Source organism: Lissotriton vulgaris, chromosome 6 (genome assembly GCF_964263255.1).
Source record: "Lissotriton vulgaris chromosome 6, aLisVul1.2, whole genome shotgun sequence".
In the NCBI taxonomy this organism is placed as follows: domain Eukaryota; kingdom Metazoa; phylum Chordata; class Amphibia; order Caudata; family Salamandridae; genus Lissotriton; species Lissotriton vulgaris.
In genome coordinates, this window is record NC_141694.1 from 564643583 (window position 1) to 564662404 (window position 18822).

The 18822-nt window shown below is 44.3% G+C and overlaps 1 protein-coding gene across 1 annotated transcript in view; it reads right to left on the reverse strand.

The window, feature by feature from the left end:
• ME1 (malic enzyme 1) overlaps window positions 1-18822 on the reverse strand; it is a 1313190-nt gene that overhangs the window by 1126201 nt on the left and 168167 nt on the right. The gene's annotated exons all lie outside the window — the stretch shown is intronic.

Consider the following 18822-nt stretch of genomic DNA (forward strand, 5'->3'; position numbering starts at 1 on the left):
CAATCAGGCAATTCGTTATGCAAACTAATGCAATGCGTAATGCAACCATTAGGTAGTTCGTTATGCAATGCGTAATGCAACAATCAGGCAGTTCGTAATGCAGAAATAATGCAGTGCATAATGCAAAATTCAGGTAGTTCGTTATGCAGAAATAATGCAATGCGTAATGCAACAATCAGGTAGTTTGTAATGCAGAAATAATGCAATGCGTAATACACTCCAGCATCGATCGCAGTGCTTTAGACGGTCTCTCCTCCACTCGCAGTCAGTTTCTGTCAACAGATGCCCCCAACACATGTATGCTGTAAACCAAATTGCAGCTCCATACTGCAGCCCCGGTACTGCCGCTCTTCAGCAAGTATGGGCCGTGATACAACCTGAAACAGAGGCTCATGAATGGGAGACATTACACAAAAAGGGGGGTTTTACCCATGAAGAATTACAGTAAGAAGTTTGTTAAAGTTGAGGATACTTTCAAATGAATTTTTACGAAAACTCTTTCACAGTATTGCAATTTATTAACAAAACTGGACACATCAAAATAATGACATATGTTCGATAATCAATCAGCAAACTCGAAAAACGCCGTCCAGCGATGTGACGGGAGCGGAGGCGGAGTTGTTCTGACACTACGCAAAGTTATGAGTGGTAGGTCACCTGTCCCTCGTGTCGAGAAAAGTGAAGAAATACTTCACTCAACCGGGAGATCAGGTCTTCGCATGTGTAAACTGCTCAACGCTGAACGGCGTTTTTCGAGTTTGACAAACCGTGAGTTCTTTTCCTCCCACCACTAATGCAGACGAACTCGATACGTTAACACATTAATTTAAGCTAATATGGATACTGGCTTACGGATCCTTTTTCGATTTTATCTTCTTCCCATAGCGACCGATTTCCGAGGCTGATCGAGCATTTGCAGAGCCTGGGATCTAGTAAGTTTTCTCATCAAAACAGTTGCTCTCCTTTAATATTCTTGACGAATGCGAAATCCCCACCCCCTTTTTAAACCGACTCTGCTAATGGAACTTGTTTCCTTTTTGATTCTGTCTTCTCGCTACAGCGACCAAATCTAGACAGATTGAGCTGTCCTGTCCCTCAGATCCTGTTCATATACACTCAGGATCAAGTAAGTGGTTCCTTTACATCTGTGGCCCGTTGTTAGAACCCTCTTTAGTCAGCCCATCATGTGAGTTTTGTCTGACTTTGTCTCCTATAGCACCGTATGCAACCCTCTACCTACAGCACTCCTTTGGAGCCTGTTAATCCCGTATTAATTTAGTAAGTATGGTCTTTTCTCAATCTTTGGTTTTTACAACCATCAATAATTCATTTCAAATTTATTAGTGTTACCTTTTTGTGTCTACAGCGATCCTTCTCTAACTCCGGCCCCCTGTTCAAGTGATACAGGATATCCGGCTGCACATTTTTGGCTCTGTAGTTATTTAAGGCCATCCTTGGCTTTAAATCTAGGTGAGCATCATAATATACCTCATATGGTGTTCTGTATTGTATCACTACTTGATCAAGTCTGGCCCTTTTTGGGCCTACACCAGTGCATGTTTGGACCCAATTTCCATTTCCTTGGATACCACCAATTTCTAGTTGAAAGGTGGTTCCTCCTTCCTCCTTACACCAGAGTGAACACCAAATGGTCACGACTCACTGAGATGTCCTTCCCCTACAATCCCATCATTGATTCTTCTCTTCTGTTTTTTAATTCCTATGTAGTTTGCGATTTGGGTTTCGCGGTGGATATTCCTCTACGATTGAGTGGGATACCCCAGTTCCAACAGCAGAGCGCCTTGTAGCCTGCTGCTCATGGCAATTGTGTGTTTTTACACTTTTACGACGTCTTCAATTAATCAGTTATGATACTTATGTACACCCCTCTTTTAAATGTTTAACTCCTCCTCCCCTTCTCTAAATTCCAGATTTTGGCGCCCCACCTACTTCACCCTCTCTGTCCTGATGAAGACCCCATTTAAGGAATTTACTTAACCTACAATACAGGGGTCGAAACGTCGACGGCTTGTGGTTCTCCGACATCCGGTCTCAAGTCCCTGACATTACCATTGATGTGGTTTACACCGGCGAATGTCCTTTCCATAATTGCATCAATTCTGTCCTCCAATTTTGGATGTTATATTTGAAATGTTTAATTGCCAATGCCAATTTAGTGATTGGTCTGACTCAATATGACTATCACCTTTCTGTAATTCCTTCTACTGAGCACCCCCTTTCCCTTCCTTCCTCTCCTCCCCTTGGGGTTTGTTAAGTTTGCTGATTGATTATCGAACATATGTCATTATTTTGATGTGTCCAGTTTTGTTAATAAATTGCAATACTGTGAAAGAGTTTTCGTAAAAATTTGTTCAAGAATGGGAGAGACCGAGAGCCTCCCTCTCTGAGCCCGCACCCCGCCGCAGGCAGCGATACGCGTTACCTGGGGGGGTGCGACCTCGCTTTCCTCTCCTCTTCTCGTGTCGTGGGCCTCTGATGACTTTGTGGATTCTGGGCCATTGACGATAACGAAGATCTCAGGCTGAACAGGGCACACGCACACAGCGTTGCTGAGACTCACTTGAGCTTCGGGTGTGCACGATCACAGGGCAATCCTCACGAAGGTCTCAGGCTGTAAGAAGCATACGTACACAGAGTCACAGAACTCACTTGAGTTCCGGGTGCACACGATAACAGGGCAATCCTCATGAAGGTCTCAGGCTGCGAGAAGCACACGCACACAGCGTCGCTGAGACTCACTTGAGTTCCGGGTGCACGGTAACGTGGCAATCCTCACGAAGGTCGCAGGCTGCACAAAGCACACGCACAAAGCGTCGCTGAGACTCACTTGGACTCCGGGTGCATGATAACAGGGCAATCCTCATAAAGGTCACAGGCTGCACAAAGCACACGCACACAGTGTCGCTAAGACTCCCTTGGACTCCAGATGCACACGATCACAGGACAATCCTCACGAAGGTCTCAGGCTGCAAAAAGCACACGCACACAGCGTCGCTGACACTCTCCTGGAAACTTTTATGCTCCTAAGTTTTCCCAACAGGGAGCCAGCTCTCCATGGGCCCTTAGGATTCAGTTACTTCAGGACACAGTACACAGCAAAGTCCTTTCAAGCAGGGGGACACAGCACACAACAAAGTCCCTTTAGTCTCTCCTTGGTTAAATCAGCAAACTACAGGCCAGCCCCAGAACACACAGCAAGGGTCAGTCCTTTCTTTCAGTCTCTTCAGCTGGTGCCTCCTGGCAGAGGTTCCTCTTGACCTTGCAATAGTGGCAATCCTTTGCAGTCTTGAGCAATCCATCATTCAGGGGTTTCAGCTCTCATAGTTATACCCCTAAATGTCTTTAAAGTCTTTGTGTTCAGGGGGCACTGACCCCTGTCCAAACCAATTATGGGTGTCTCCCTGCCAGTGACACCTTCTTCCTTTGATAGTGAGGGTCAGGATCCCTAATAACTCAGCAGGAGATGGAACCATTGTTTTATGGCGGCTGCCCAGGCCTCTTCAGGGGCTACTCCTACCCCCTACTCTCCAGATGTAGGTCAGCATCTTGCTGTCTCACCTCCTCCCCTGGGTCAATACATTCCCCAGATCCTATCACTTTCAGATCCAGAAAGTCAATTCCCAACCAGGCAGAGACACACAGAAATGTTAGAGCACAAAAACCCAGCCACTTCTAAAAGAGTGGTTTCTAAACACACAATGCAAAAACCACCTTCACAAAAAGATGTGTTATTGAATTGTGAGTTCAGGCATACTAAACTTTAACTCTCCATCTTAAGCCTTTGGGAAGATAGGCTAGAAACATATTACACAGCCTCCCCATTCTATCCTATGGGCAAGATGGCCTTTCAACAGTGAAAAACGAATTCGAGATTATTTCACTGGTACACACCTAAGTAAATGTCCTACCTTTCACATGCACTGCACTCTGCTCAGGGTGGTACCATGGACCTACCGTAGGGATGACTGATGTGCATAGAAAGGGAAGGGTAAGGCCTGGCAAGTGGGTGCACTTGTCAGGACAACATGGCAGTTTCAACAAACTGCACGCAGGCACTGCAGTGGCAGACCTGAGTTCTCTCTTTTAAGGCTACTTGTGTGGGTGGCACAATCAGTGCTGCAGGCCCACTAGTAGCTTTTGCATTACCAGCCCTGGCACACATAGCGCACTTTACGAGGACTTTACTAGTAAGGTAAACATAACAATCATGGACAACCAATTACCATTACACTTTACACAGGGAATACTTGCACTTTGACACTGATCAGCAGTGGCAAAGTGCCCAAAGCATCTAAGTTGACAACACATTGTCAGAAAAAAGGTCTAGGGGGAAAGCAAAACGTTTAGGGAACTTTAGCCAAAAAGGGCTGTAGTGTAGTTCCTATTTTCCCAATAGGCCCTGCGCGTTGGAATAACATAAACAGTAGTATGGACGTAGAAGTGCGGATCTTCCAGGTCTCCACTGACTATGCTAAACTTAATTGGGTTTGTTACCAACTAGCTCAGAGGTCACTGGAAACTTTCTTGACTGAATAGGAAGTGATCAGCTTCCCTGGTACAGACAAGAAGGGATTCAGTTTTCCAACAACCGCATAAACATGACAACTTTTCTCCTTAGAATAAGAGTCAATCTCTAGAGTCGTGTGAAACAATAGATAGTCATTTTACTCAGTCAGTTTTGTGCAGATTACTTTCACCAATATGCAGAGAATAGAGAGACGGGTGTTTTCAATAAAAAGGTATTATTTATTGAACAGTCTTTCTTCTCGTACAAGAGAAATGAATTGCCACAATTGCAAGACTAGTTTTTATAAAAAGTGCATACAGTAAGATGAGTATTGCGAAATAATACTGTAAAAGCATTGATATGGTTTCTTAGCCATACAATGGTTTAAAATGAATAAAACATATATACATTCATATATACATTAGGCTAACGTACTCAACTGGTGCTTCTAACTACGCCTACCCCAGTGTACCTGACCTAAGCCTAATACTTGGGAGGGAGTAAGTAAGTAGCTTTAAGTTAAGTTTGTTTTGCCAAGCTTTGCTTCAAGAATTCTCTCTAAGGGTTTAGTCAACACCATACCTCTGGAATAGAATGTTGGAGGTCTTGTATCTCCTTCCAGAGACTCGATATCCCAGTCACTCGCAAGAGTAGGCTGGAAACGCCGGAGCTGGATTTCTCGGCAGGAGAAAAGACAGCGTCTCTCTCAGCGCGTCGAGGAAGAGGAGGAGAGGCAGCGTCCGCGGGCAGCTTGCATCTGCTGGGCTCTGAAGGGGACAGCTGTTCGGCTCCGATGTACACCACACCATCGTTCGCTGATGCCGTTGAGGCAGCGGTAGCTTCAGTATCAGCGAGGCAGCGATAGTATCGAGGCAGCGTTTGCTTAAGGCAACGTTGGTAATATTTATACCTGAAAGGTGCCTTGTTTGACGTAAGTTTTTGGACATAAGACGTCAATAAAGATGTCACTAGGAAGTGATCGTCTCTCAGTGCTAATTAGAGTTCTATTACTAATCAAAACATAGCAAGCGGGGCTTTCCCAGGTTGCTTAGTTTTTATCTTGTTGAAGAACTCGGAGTGTAATCTAGGAATCTTAGATAGTGGCTTCTGCTGTGTCATTTGCACTAATGAGCTGCAAAGGAAGCTGCAGAGGAAGTGATTCTGAAATGTGGCTCTGATCGTGTGAGGCCAGAGACGAGTTTTTGAATATTGCATTTGATCGGTTATGCCAATATAGGGGAATAAATGGATTATAGCCGTATAGGGGCATAAGGTCACAGTATTGATCAGGGTCCTAGATTAGAACGCGACACCCACTCCACAAATTTATGTCCATCAATTTACTAAAACTATGTAGCAAAAGATGCATGTGTAACATTACCCACCCCAAAATACATATATGTATTTGAAATGGCGTATTTGAAATACATGGAATGTACTGTACGTCTTTAAGCATAGAAGTCATTCAAAATTATAGCATATGTAATCACGACTTTGTGAAAAAATTACACATGAAATATCTCTTAATACAGAAAAGAAAGGCGAGATAATTTCATCACATATGAATGCATTGCAGTAAAATGTGCTAGAGGCTGATGTAAAGTTATTATGTCTCTAGATTAACCTAAAAATAGAAGTAGAAGCTTCTGTTCTCTATGAATAGGTCTACTTTAAGCAAAGAAATGTCATGCCAGAAAAGGTAAATATTTTTAAAAAGTGTTCAATTCAAAAAAATTCTTGTTGAACGGGGGAATAGAGTTCCAACGCTTTTCAGCAGTTTTTGTTGATCAAAACTGAAAGCCAAATTCAGAGTTCATGGCAACGCTGTGTGTCGGAATGCTTTTCTAAATTATTGTTTCTGTTCGGGTGAGAACATCATATCAGACAGGCTCTCAAAGAATTGGTCTACAAAATCAGGTGACAGTTCGACCAAGTTCGATAGTGCTGTAACTTGGCAGGTGTGAGAATGATTGCTGTCATCAAAGTCTGGATCAGCAATGCTCACAGAAGGTCGTACCTGGGTGATGTTGCTTTTGTTTTTTGCTCCACTGTCACCACCTAGTCGTAGCATAGGAGTCTCAACCAATGCCGTCATCAGGATTGGTAGCCGCTGGGGACAACACAATGCATGAGCCGTTATCGGACTTAGCAAAGTATCGATATCCATTGGTACTGCTGATGGAAGTGCAAGACAGATGTCCAACACGCACTCATCTCCGCATAGCATACATCGAAGCACAGGTAAGATGCAGGATTGCCATATCGATCTAAATGAAAGAAACCAGGTCATGTTTAGATCTCTCAGCCTGGCCAATCCAAGGACTCTAGTTATTCTGTCCCGGTAGCGGATTGCTAGGATGGTTTCTTCCATCCTTGTAGGAGTCATGTCTGAGCTTTGGCTTGCCATATCGGAGCAGGAGGGTCAAAAATAAAATGCCTGCCACAAGCCCCAAAAATAGGGGTATGCCGTCAAAGACTGAATGTACAAAATTAGGAATGATTCTCAGAATTGCTTTGAATGGTGTTAGCAGTCCCGTAAAAATCGTCTTAAATATGCCTGGGATGCCTATGGCACTAGACATGTTAAGAATTTGGCTAAGCATTTCTATGAAATGCACGGGGCAATTTGTTGATAAAAGGTCATGAATCTCTGTAGCCGTCCTTTCAACTAGGAGATCATACGTCTCTTTTGATAACGTGATGGGCACTCTTGTCTGCAAAAGCACAGTCTTCATTCTGCTTAAAGTATCAATTCGTATAGAAGAGAAATTCAAACAAGGCCAAATGGGAGACTCAGTGTCTCCAGGGCCGTTTGGAAACAATGCTTGCATACAGCATTTGACCATGGATGTTACGCTTACGAGATAGGCTTTTCCTGGCAAAAGGCCACAACAGCTGTGATCCGTTATTAGAATGTAACTCCCATTAGCGAGTTGCATAAAGAAAGGCTCTATCTGCATTGCAGGTGTGACATGTTGGTGGCATGAAAGGTTGTTACAATTTCCTTCACAGGCTCCGTGTAAATTAATACCCTGGCACAAAAGTATACCGCTTAGTGAACGTTTACAGTTTTCACCACTAAGAAATACATTTTTGTTGCTGTCACTATAGCATGTGTGTGTATATGGTAATTTTCATGTTGACTTAATGTATCCTTTACCCAATCGTTCTTACTGGCCAGTAGGTATGTATTCAAGGCAATTTTTAAATTGGAAAGTTGTTATCGGAATTGTGATAATCCTGTGTATTATCCATTCAATGGCAGGACTTTCTGACATTGGCAAAGGTAATCTCTCAAGTTTTTCGATGCTCAGGATTGTATAGTCTGCTCCTTTCTGTGCCAAGCTGATTTGTTTATCAGTAAGGTTAAAGATGGAAAACAATGACGTGTTGATTAAACGCCAAGGCACATAGCCTTAACGAAGATTTTGCAGCATCCAGCCTAACTGTACAATAGAACGCATGAGTGTATTACATGTTTAAACAGCCGGTTTGCCTTCGGCTTCAGTTTTGCACACGACACATACTTGTTGTTGTAGCTTTCACCCTAGAAGCGGTGAGGTGGTTTATTTGAGAATAATATGTTATTTCTATGCTATCAGCTTCGCCTGGTACACTTGGTACAACTGTCTGCACACTGAGAGCTGCACACTCTAAGATTAACCTAACACAAGGTTGCTGGGAGGCCTGATCCTCGCACCACATTAGACATAACACAAATAATGTTGATGCCAACATTTTGGGCTCTACGCGGGTTTAAGATAGAGTTACACGGAATGAACAAACACACTTGGTGCTGCGCATGAAGAGAGCTGGTAGCTGTTGATGTGATCTGCTCCTACTGACATTGAGAGGTATGGGGCCGCCCTGCTAAAGCCCGAATGAGACCTTCATATATATAAAATAATATGCTAGATAGGGTGCGCGAAATATAGGTGATATAGATTCCTATAGAATTTGCATTATAACATGCTAGCACCTTTTGCTTACTATGGATTAGTGACTATGCTGCTGACTCTGATTTTTATAATCTGCATTTTGGTATTATACAAGATACTGCGTTTGAGAACTTTGCATTGAATAATAAATATTTCAAACTTGCACTTGTGTTCTTTGACTCTCAGTTTTGGTTTGAAATGATTATATAACGAAAGAGTGTTCATGTGTTCCACGATTCCTGAGGTATTCTAAAGATCATGTTCTGGTTTGTCTAAGACATGGATCATTCCATAATGATCCATGAGACACTGTAGCTAGCTAGGTAAGGGGATTTCTGACACTGAGATGAGTTTTGGATCATCCTAACTCACTGAGGTTCTAGATCTCTATGCACAGTTCTGTGGGAGAACGGAAACCCTGCTACATGGCGCCCAACGTATTGGTTGGCCTTATTTCATGACACTCGAGTAGTATATCATTCATACCTTGACACCTTCATTCCCGTTTCCGGTAAACGGTGGTGTCGGAAAACCTACCTATTTTTGGAATAGGTCTTTTCAAGCTTGAATTCTTCTGTAAACGGTTTCTTTGAATTGCTACCCAGTTGTGCTACGAAGTGTTCTTTGTCTTTTTTCACTTCCTGTGCTAACATGGCCGTGGACATAGCGCAGCATAGCCGCGTCGCGGTTCGCGACCACTTGCGGGCATATAATGTCCCTGCGGAAGGTTTGGCTGTGGTTCTAGTGGTGAGTGCGGAACATGCGTACCCGTACGAATTGTTTTATTCCTGGGTGACATTTCCGGAAGTAGACGCTAATTCAGGTGTCTACCATTCATACACTGCCTCGGCTGTTCCGGCGGCTTATGCTCCGTACAGGGCACTGGAAGTACCTATAGATGTTTTGCAGCACGGAGTTTGGTTTGGTGGCGTCCTACCCCATTCTTTAACGGCTCCGAGGTTAGGTCCGTTGTCCATTCCGGGCACAAACTGGCCCGCCTTGGGTGGATTTACTCCTCATCCTAATCGCGCCACTTGTAATGTGGGTGATCTGCGGCATCTTCATGATGTCGCGGTTGACGTGATTAGAGCGCTTGTTCATTACATTGGTCGTAATATTCATGGCGCAGCCCCCGCAGGTGCGCAGCTTCGAGCGGAACAGGCTGGTTTGAAAATCAGTCCTGTCTTGGTGAATTCCGTAATGGGCAGAAAGCCAGAGAATAAGGATGATTTTCCTTACTGGCTTGCCGAGAAATTCGACCAGCTGGAGGTTGTGTTTCCTAATACGACTCCGGGTGAAAAACACCGGATTCTTACGCTTAGTTTACCGAAGGATTTAGCCCCTGAACTTGCTGACTGTGAAACATGGGGTAAGACTTTCGCAGCGGTTTACTCGAGGTGCTATGGCACCCCGTCTGTGTCTAACCTGTCTGCGGTCCTTAAACGTGTACAAGACGATCACGGACCGGAGTCGGCGGTTGAATTGGGTATGCGCCTGAGCGGCTCGTTTGAGACAGTTTGCGGTCTTATCCTTGCGAATGTCAACGGGGATGCAGTGAACTTTCAGGTGGCCAATGCTCTGGCGTTAATTCCCGAAGCCGAGAAACCCCGTCAGTTGGCAAGGATAATTGTGGCGGCTTATAAAATGGTTGGCCGCACTTCTAAGGGTTTAAAGGCTTTTCCTGAAAAGGAGAAGAAGCAGCCCCAGGGACAGTCTTCGGAAACAGGTGGACAGCCCAAGTCCAAAAAACAAAATTGGCCTAAAAAGCAGAATCAGGGTAAGCAACAACAACAACAGACACAGGTTTCTAGTCCGGCGCCTTCACAACCTGCGCAGTCGGATCGAGTTTATGAATTGCGCGATCGCGCTACGATTAAATCGCCTGACAGATATCAGGCATCTGACCAACGCTCTCCTCGTTCCTTTCAGGACTCATCGGCTCCGTCAACCGGTGGTGGAGGGGGCGGCAGGGGCAGGGGTGGCCAGCAAGGACGTGGCCAGCCCCGCACGCGAAGTGAAGGGGATCAGCGGGACGACTCTACGCCAAAGAGACCGCAGTTTGCCAAGAAGAAAGTCGCAGCCTTAACGGCGCATCGATATGCCCCAGATAGTAAGAACGCGGCTTCGGAATCTGACGTGGGCTCTGACCTTGCTGGACAGCGCGGCGGAGATTACCATAGTGAGAGAGGCCCTCCGTCCACTGTTGAAGGTGACAGCGACTGAGACTTTTATTGTGATTGAAACAGCTGATACACATGTTGCTCCCCCTGAAAGACTTTTTGAAATTGTCCTGTTAATTGAAGGTGACATGCAGCGAACTGTAAAAGGGGTATTTTGGGAGAATCTTTCGGATACGTATGACATTTTGCTTTCGGAGGCTGACTGGCCCCCACCTTTTGTTCTCGCAGCTCCGCGAGGGGAGGAGGTAATCCTCCCCAGTTTCGCGCACACTGTATCGAGAGTGGAAGCGCTGCATTTTGCAGAAGAGTGGGCTCTGGCGCTTGCGCCGGCTGTGTACCGAAATCAGTGTGGCTGGGATAAATTGTCCCCTAGCCATGAGATTCCTTTACGGTCACAGCCGCAGCCACAACCCCAGTATCCCATACGGCGTGAAGCTAAAGCTTCGGTCGCGGCTATCCTTGAACAATTGGAATATCAAGGTGTAATTGAAACGTGTGTGTCACCAATGAATAATCCCCTTTTTACTGTTAACAAGCCGGACGGCTCATATCGTCTGGTTTTGGATTACCGGCATTTGAACTCGCATTGCCGTAACTGTGCAGTACAGAATACTCACGGCTCTGCCCTAGTGAATAGTCTTGAGCGTAAACGGTTCAAAACCACGCTTGACATTTCCAATGGTTTTTATGCACATAGATTAGATGGTCTAAGTTCCCAATGGACCAGTTTTACGTGCGGCGGCGTACAAAAAATGTTTAAACGACTCCCAATGGGATATAAAAATAGTCCTGGAGTGTTTTCCGCCCGAATAGTCTCTCTTTTAGAGAGTTTCGATCCAGTTGCATGTTCGTATGTGGATGACATTTATCTCACAGACGACGAACTTTGGGTGCATCTGTGTCGAGTAAACAGCATAATTTGTAACTTTGCAGACATGGGTTACAAGTTTAACTTTGCAAAATCACACATTGCGGAGTACACAGTGTTGTTTCTAGGTTATGAACTTAACCATGAAGGAAAGGGATTGGCTCCTCAGTTCCTGGAGAAGTGCGCGCAGTTGCGCTCTCCGACAACGCTGAAAAAATTACAGTCTTTACTGGGTTTTTTAAATTTCGGGAGGACATACATTCCGGAATATGCCCAGCGTATCAAGCCTTTATATGCTTTGGTACAACCATCTTTTTCCAAATCATGCTGGCTGCCTGAGCATTCAGCCATTCTGCAGTCCTTGCAGGCTGATATGCTCGCTTCTGACTACTTACAGACTCGTGATAACCAGACCAACCTGGTGATAAGAATTATCCCTGGGACGGTGGGTTTCACGTACATGACTTTTAATGAAGGGGATACTGTACCTATTGCTTACAAGTCACACTTATACACTTCGGCTGAACTGCGTTTTTCCACTGTGGAGAAAGTTTTAACGGCTGTGCAGATGGCAATTCTTAAGGAACGTGCCCTGTCGCAGGGAAAGCGCATGTTGGTTGTCACCCCGTGTCCAGCCTTGGAGGCGGTCACGAAAGCCAGTGTACCGAATTCTAAAGCTTTGCACCCTCGGTGGATTCAGTGGGCTACATCCTTGACATCTCAGGATGTCACGTTTATTTTTGACGCCGCTTTACGGTCGCAGGAGTATTTACAGTATGAATTTGTTCATCCTGCTCCTTTAGCAATGCGGCCGTTGGAGGATTTCCATTGTATCATTTACACGGATGGTTCGGCGCAGGTTGCGCATGGCTCTAAACACGCCTACGTTTCCGCTTGCGCCATTGTAGTCGGTGCCATGGTGAACGATGAGTTCAAGTCCAGTGTTGTGCACACGCAAACGCTAGGGGACTGCACCGCACAATTAGCAGAGCTTCGTGCTCTCATGCTCGCATTGGAGTACGCTGATCCTTGTGTGACGACTTTAATCGTAAGTGATTCTTACTACTGTGTCCAGTCTTACAATGAGAACTTGTTCTTTTGGATTCAGAATGATTTTCGTGATTCCAAGGGTAGCACAATAAAACATAAAATGATCTGGGTCCGAGTGGCGGAACTTAAAGAGAAACTGCCGCTCGTGTTTGTGATTCATACTCTCGGCCACCAGCGCGTGGGGGTCCACGCTGTTGGCAACTCGCTTGCTGATGAAGCAGCGAAGTCAGCGGTATCAAAATACTTAGTTGCAGCAGTCACGAGGTCCAAAAGCAAAATAGATGATGACATCTTGGCGGCTGTTGCTGCCACGGAGAAGGGAGGTAAATATCCTGCGGGGTTCCCTTCGAAGTACACATACCACTTAAGTCCCGATAAGGTTCCTTATGTGAAAATTCCTGAAGTTGGAGAGCGTCTAGTTCCCAACTCGGATCGCAGAGCTTCTCTGATTACAGCGGCTCATGAAGGTGTGGCGTCTGCGCATGCGGGCGTCTCAGCCACTGTATCTCAGCTACAACAGAGGTTCTGGTGGCGGGGACTGTACAAACAGACGCGCGATTATGTCCTTATGTGTGACATTTGTCAGCAGATCAAGCCTTCTACTGCTGCGCGTCCGCCTCAGACACAGTTGTACATCTCTAATAAACCACTTGGTTGTGTTTATTTGGATCACTGCGGTCCTTTTTCTTCTGATACTGCGTATAAATACATCTTAGTAGCAGTTGACTCATGCACACGCTTTGTATGGGTATGGCCGCATCGAAGCGCTGATTCGCGAACTGTCATTAAGGATTTGCGTGTCTTTGTGGGAATCTTTGCTTCTAAGGCGTACAATGATGCTATGGTTTCGTTGGGAGTACAGGTGAAGTTTTCAAGTCCCTACAGGCCTGAGGGCAATTCTGTAGTAGAAAGAATGAACCGCGACTTAAAGCAATCTTTGACAGCCCGTGTTATAGGCACTGGTAGAAACTGGCTGACCCACCTCTATGGCGTGCAGCGTGCGCTTAATAATCTCCCTAGAAGGTCTCTGGGTGGGCGGACCCCATACGAAATGCTCTTTGGTATCAAGATGTACGTACCTGACCTTGATGGTGCAGACTGCCAGGCCCAGGCCGCGGCCTTTGACGTAGATGAACATTGCAATGTTTTACAGGATCTACAAAAGACCAGAGACAGTCTTGCAAAGGAACACTTGCCCTCCACGTCGGATGATGCGTTGCAGATCCCGGTAGTTGGCTGGCTACCCCAAGTTGGAGAACTGGTTCGAGAGAAGATCGATAACAAGAAAGAGTTTGGTCCCTCATATCGTGCACCAGTTCGGGTTCTTGGAGTGAAGGGCACAAGAACAGTCATTTTACCACCACTTCCAGGTCGTAAAGAAAACAGATTTATTTCTATTGACAATGTCAAGACACACAGGGTGGCCGATTCTTCATAGCATGACACCGGCTGTATCCTGTCCTTCCATGGTGAGGCACTCTGTGCTGGCTATTACATCTGGTGCAGATCAGGAGGTGTCCCTCGAGATGCCTGCCATATCCAGTCCTTTATTAAATACTATTCCTGTTACTAACATTGATGAGGTGACCTATGCAGATCCTGCTGATTTATCTATGTCCGATTTACAAGCTCGTTTGGCTAACCAATCCAGATTCTCTTTTGACTCTGATTCGGAACTTTCGAAAAAACCATCGACTATTACAAAATATGCCACGTTGTTTAAAAAACATTTTTTAATTCCACCTTGGACATACATTTGGCTGATACTATTTTTATTTTATCTTTTTATGTCAATTGGTTTTGTGTTTTATTTTTTCCGACTGATCGATGCCCATTATGTGAAAGAAAGAACAGGAATTTGGTACCTTAATGGAACATTGGCCCCTCTTTCCTCCTCACATTCAGTACACAGACTAAAGGGAGACTTACATTCAGTAGAGATTACTGCTTGGCCAGTCCTTGATGGGATTGTGTGGGATGCGGTTAGGTTTCAGATACATGGCCCCACAGAAGTTATTAATGTTCCTAATGTGCTTAGAGTAAACATGGGAGATGTGATTAAGCAAAATATTCGTTCTGATGATTGGGATCTTCAGGCCGTAGAAGCATTGTTCTCTGATTTGAAATATTATGCGGCCTTTGATGCTGAAGATTTGTACTTAGATTCTGTCAATTATGGTGATTTGTTTTGTTATCAACATTATGGAAATCATTTCTTACACAAGACAAGTTCCAGGAGGGTTCCTGTGAATTACACTCAGTGGGAACATTGCCCTACTCCCTTACAGGGGAGCTCAAGTACATTTCTGGGAAAATACTCTTATTTTACAGATTTTAATCAATCAAATCCTGAGTCGTTTTATTTTAAAGTGAACCAGAAATTCATGCCCAAAGTTAGACTTACTGATACAAAATTGCTGTATTCAAAGTCCTTTTTAGAAATGTTATCTGTGGATGGCTATGAGTTATGGAAGGATGCTATTGACCTTAAATCGGTTTGGGGTACCAAAGATTGGCAGGTACAAGGCACTGAGGCTTTGCATCGTGCATGTCTCATCCCGAATCACATGTTGTTTTTAAATTCTACTATTTCCCAAACAACATGTTTTGGATTGGCTACATCTAAAAAATTAAATACCCCTACTATCCCTGACTTGGAGGAATATTCAGGTTGGAGTAATTTCACTACAATATCCATCAGTGGGATACGCGCACTTTTGCAGAATTCCTCCTTTAATATTTCCCGTTTTGATTCGGAGGGGTGGCTTTTGTGGCAAAGAAGCTCTGATGCTTGCCAACGTAGGTTTTTGGGTTTGTCTGAAGGTTTTACGCACATCAGGCCAGATCCCAGGTTTGAAACAGATCACACTGTTACTACTTATTCAGTAGGCAAATTGTGTCAGAACTGGTTACAACATTCCACTTTGGCTGCAGTTAAACTGCATCTGTCCCAGTTGAATGAGAATATAGAGCTAAATGATTTTATAAAAGGCCCGACTAGGGGTAGATCTAAACGCTTTCTTTATGCTGTATACAATGAAATTTGGAAATTTTCACAGGTTGAGGCAGCTAAACGCCTGAGAGCGATTGATCAAGCAAATTTGGAAAAAGTGCTAGCAGTAGTCGATAACAGTATTAACATGCTTTCTTCCAGGATTTACACATTGGATAATATTGTTTCTTCTGTTGTTGATATTGTACATGATGAAGTGTCCACGTTATACCATGGTCAAAATCAATTGCGTTCTGTAATGCAGTTTGCCTGGACTCTACAGACAATTAAGGCTGGTCGAGTTCCCTGGACCTCATTGAACGTTTCATCCCTTTTCGCCCCTTTTAATCTTACTGAAAAACAGCGCATGCTTTCAATGCGTGATGCATCATTTTCTATGTTACATATTGAGAAGCTAGAATCCTTGCCTTTCTCTGTTGCTGAAACCACTACTGCCACGTGGCTTATTCATGGTTTAATTACATTACCATTTCCTTTATATAAATTTACTAACTGTATGCGGTATATTGCTATAGGACGATATGAACCACTAGGCAATGCATTCCTACACGAGGCATGGTCATTACCATACACATACAGATGTCTGAAGGATGGAAAAGAAGTGAATCTTAATGGTGAGGAATGCACACAGTCACCTGACCATTCATTAATATGCAGACACATTCAGTTACACGGTTCTTGTAATCAGGACCGCCCAAATTTAGCATGTGTTTTAAAAGGCACGCCAGTTCCAGCAGCGGTTCCCACATTCACATTATTAGCTAATGGTAGTTATTTACTTTTAAACAACGAATTATGTTGTGGTTTATTAATTGGTGTGGCTTATGTGGTAACTGTATCAGAGCGTGTGGTGTGCTGCAAGAATGTTCTATACCCACCCACGCATGGGTCTTCAGATGTCTCCATCTGGCCACGGATTCCAACCTTGGAAGCAAAATTCAATGGTTTAAGCAGAATAAGGGCCCTTTTGTCTCAAAAACAAGTGACCCTGAGTTCGGCCCGGGAAACTTATGTCCTTCACATAGCTAACACCCGCACAGAGGTGCAGGCGCTTTTAAATACTGATTTGCCGTTTCATTTCTGTGAGCTGGTGCACCAGATTTTTAACGCTTCTTCAACGACTGGGCTTGCACATTTTTTTAAATTAGTAAGCAGTGGCCTCGTGACTACATTTGAAAAAGTTTTTGGTATCATTCCCACGTTTTTCCACACTATTTTTTCGAGTTTGTTTGGTGGACTACCTGTGTTGCTGGCTGTAACCGCAGGCATTCTGTTGGTGTTTTTCTTCATAAAACATGGATGCCCATCCTGCGCAAGACGCCGTTCAACGCCTCCTGACACTGTGCCGTAATCGGATGCTCAATTACTATGGAACATTGCCGCTTGCAGCATTAAGCACGGCCTATAGATTGTCATTTCGGTTCACCGACTTCACGTGTGTCCAACCTGTGTTTCACTGCCTGAGCTGCGAGTTCGATTGGGCCATTGATTTGTGCCTATGCTTGAGGACTGCTCCAGACGTAGATTTTGATCAGCTAATGCGTCCCGTGGTGGCTCACGAGCTGATCTGTTCTGGCGAGAGAGTTATGGCCTTGGCAGCGATAAATGGAGTTCTGGGCCAATGGGAGATCTCTGCAGCGGCGGATGCCTTTCTGACACACAGCGATCTGGTGAACCCACCGAGTTGTCCTCTGACGTTACAGGAGGATCCGATGCTGGAGGAGCACGTATGTTCTTTCCCATTGCTAAATTGGATTGCTGAACTATTTTCGGATGATGGCAGTGATTTCATGCTGGAGGCTGTGGCAACTTTCTTTGCATATACTTTCCAATCGTGAGACGCCTGGGAGGAATGCTTTGTTGTGAAATATGACTTTCCCCTCACTGAATTGGAGGGATGGACTATGTTCAGCTGATGGAGAGTACAATCATGTGATGTCGCTGGGGATAACGTCAATGTGGCACATGACTTTGGAAATCGGATAAGTGCCTTGTTTTTTCTCTTACAAACATTTGAATTGATGAGACCTGGTCCTACGTTTCATATTTTTGAGACCTGGCGGATGACTTTTGGTTCAAAAGTTTTGTTTTTATTTTTAGATTTGAGGCCACTGTAGGCATTCGTACATATTCATTCATACATATTTTTAGCTTATTTTAGCTCAAGATTATTGAACTTTGCTTTCAATTGTTGTGTCTGATTTAGTATTGCCTTTTCCCTTATGTTTGACGGTGCTCGGACCAATGGGGGGGTGTCATATGGATACTTCATTACATATATTGCGTTAAGTTAGCATGAGTGTATTACATGTTTAAACAGCCGGTTTGCCTTCGGCTTCAGTTTTGCACACGACACATACTTGTTGTTGTAGCTTTCACCCTAGAAGCGGTGAGGTGGTTTATTTGAGAATAATATGTTATTTCTATGCTATCAGCTTCGCCTGGTACACTTGGTACAACTGTCTGCACACTGAGAGCTGCACACTCTAAGATTAACCTAACACAAGGTTGCTGGGAGGCCTGATCCTCGCACCACATTAGACATAACACAAATAATGTTGATGCCAACATTTTGGGCTCTACGCGGGTTTAAGATAGAGTTACACGGAATGAACAAACACACTTGGTGCTGCGCATGAAGAGAGCTGGTAGCTGTTGATGTGATCTGCTCCTACTGACATTGAGAGGTATGGGGCCGCCCTGCTAAAGCCCGAATGAGACCTTCATATATATAAAATAATATGCTAGATAGGGTGCGCGAAATATAGGTGATATAGATTCCTATAGAATTTGCATTATAACATGCTAGCACCTTTTGCTTACTATGGATTAGTGACTATGCTGCTGACTCTGATTTTTATAATCTGCATTTTGGTATTATACAAGATACTGCGTTTGAGAACTTTGCATTGAATAATAAATATTTCAAACTTGCACTTGTGTTCTTTGACTCTCAGTTTTGGTTTGAAATGATTATATAACGAAAGAGTGTTCATGTGTTCCACGATTCCTGAGGTATTCTAAAGATCATGTTCTGGTTTGTCTAAGACATGGATCATTCCATAATGATCCATGAGACACTGTAGCTAGCTAGGTAAGGGGATTTCTGACACTGAGATGAGTTTTGGATCATCCTAACTCACTGAGGTTCTAGATCTCTATGCACAGTTCTGTGGGAGAACGGAAACCCTGCTACAGTATTGGCTTTGGAATATACGGTTTGTTAAGGTCCTTGATCTTAGCTA